The sequence below is a fragment of the Hipposideros armiger genome, unplaced genomic scaffold, assembly GCF_001890085.2.
Source record: "Hipposideros armiger isolate ML-2016 unplaced genomic scaffold, ASM189008v1 scaffold_312, whole genome shotgun sequence".
Taxonomy (NCBI): Eukaryota; Metazoa; Chordata; class Mammalia; order Chiroptera; family Hipposideridae; genus Hipposideros; species Hipposideros armiger.
In genome coordinates this window covers 1,333,391-1,335,607 of record NW_017731662.1, presented here as the reverse complement: position 1 = coordinate 1,335,607, position 2,217 = coordinate 1,333,391, and the positions used below count along the sequence as shown (strand labels likewise).

Here is a 2,217-nt window from a genome sequence, read left to right as displayed (position 1 = left end):
GTTCAGACAGCAGAAATATTGTGCAGGAGGCTGGGCAGCCACATCTGTGGCTTTTTCCTGGAATGCAGCATACGTGAAGTCCCCCTGTAAACAACAGCTGTTAGACTCTGATTATGAATTTGGGCCCAATTAACTATGAGGAGCCTTTTTTGACAGGTATATTCCTTCTCGGGATCATCACCTCCATTATCCTGCAGGGTGGTAGCAGAGGCCCTGCTTTCTGAAAAGCAGAGTAGTGCATTTCCACTGGACACAGTCATGGAAATAGGCCAAAGAAGTTTCTGTAACCCTGGAAACAAAGCCAGACATATCATTTCAGACTAAAGGACAGATTCTAAATAGCCCAAATGCTATCGGCACCATTGTTAATGCCACACACGTAGTCTTCACACTACACAGGCTACTCGTGGGAGGTGTGGCGGGAAGGTCCATATGAAACAATCAGTACCCCTGGTCTAAAATTAAAGAAATAAGTGTGGGGGAATATTTTATGCAAATTATTTCTCTTCTGAAGCTTAGAAAGGTATTTCGTTGCTGGTCAGAAAGGCTCTTTACAACTAATGTCAGCTAAAAGACTGAAAGAAAACAACCTCATAGGGAAAATCATTTTACTGTGCCTCAAGAGTTCTGTGGAAGTTCATGACCATTTACATGAAAGTGTGCTCAAATAGATTACATGAACATTTGAAGGTTCATATTTAAAAAGAAAATACGCATATAGTCCATTCCCCTATTGGAAACCCTACTAAGATGCAAACTTACAATTTTGGTTTCTTTGAAAGGACCTTGAGAGGCATTTGGCCCAAGCTGCCACCCAATACAGGAATCCCTTCTAAAGCATATTTAATAAACTGTCTTGCTGCCTCTGCTTAGAGAGAGAATTTGCTATTCTCTAAAACTCCCCATTGCACAGTTAGGATGTTTTGCTTATCACTAGCAAAACCTGACTCCATCTAACTCCTGGACACTGTGCTACACCCTTCTTGTAGAACCAGAGAATAAGAATGATCTCTCTTCCTGGCTCAAGTTCTTACCAGCTGTGTGTTCAGCTGTATCCGTTGAAACAGAGATAACAGCACCTACCTCCTAGGGTGGAAACCAGGACAGAATATTAGCACAATGCCTGGTTATGGTTAGCACCCCATAATTATTAGCTATTATTATAATTAGCAATTGTACACAACAACCCTTCCAATAACTCTGGAATGGTGATCCCATTATTAGGTTTGCAAGGAATAGAGACATTTTCAGATTACCTTAGTTATTGTCAGCCTTTCTGTGCAATGCTAGATTTTGGGGCTACACACTTGAGGGTTTAAATGACATCCAGTTATCCTGGGATTCACCTGGTCCCCTTCTGCATCACCACCCCAATAGACCCTCAGAAGGCCAAGTTCTCAAATGTTCTCATTTCTTTGGCACCAGCTTGCCATCAGATTCCACCTTTGACCCCTAACCTCTGACCCGCAGCAGGCTGGACTGACTGTGCCCCACTTCACATGGAGCTCAGTTTCACAATCTCACTTTCTGGAACTGCATAACAGAGACGCTAAAAAAAAAAAAATTACATGTTGCCAAATTTGCCAGCACGCTTGGAAAGAGTTTGAGGCAATGCAGTAAAACCACCACACATCAATTAAGAAGCACTGTCTTAAATAATGAGGTTTATTTGGGGGGACACCCTGGGAAATAGAGGAGTCCAGAATCTCCACCTCAAAGCCAGACCTCATGGAGACTAGTGCTCAGTCCAGAGGCTGGAAGGTTGCTTTGGATACTGTGTGACTCTACCAACTGGGTTATAACAGTAAATAAAATTGCCATCTGTTGAGCTCTTAATATGGGCTAGGCACTATGCCAAGCATTTTACAAGTGTTAGCTATTTTTTTTAACTTGTTTAAATTGTGGAATAAAATACTCTTAGATTAAAGTGTTCAAAACAAATGTACAGTATAACCAATGATCACAAAGCAAACACTTGTATAACTACCTCCTTGATCAAGAAATAGAATACTTCCGAGCATTGTCGAATCCCCCTGCCCCTGGTATCCCCTTCTGGTCTTAGAACCTTGCCCCCCAGAAGCAACCACTATTTTTTTTGTAATAGTTACTTCCTTACTTTTCTTTATAGTTTGCTTAACAATATATGTTATACAATATAAACTCCATTATATAGTTTATAGTTTAGTGTTGCCTATTTTTGAATTTTAAAATAAAATT

At 40.7% G+C, this 2,217-nt stretch overlaps 1 long non-coding RNA gene across 2 annotated transcripts in view; it reads right to left on the bottom strand.

Annotated features, from left to right (window-relative positions):
• Window positions 1-6: 6 nt before the first annotated feature.
• LOC109392061 (uncharacterized) overlaps window positions 7-2,217 on the bottom strand; it is a 29,481-nt gene continuing 27,270 nt past the window's right edge. For both annotated transcript variants that reach the window (XR_002125985.1, XR_002125987.1), the window contains exon 3: window positions 7-289. This is a non-coding gene — a long non-coding RNA (uncharacterized LOC109392061). The remainder of the gene's footprint in view (window positions 290-2,217) is intronic.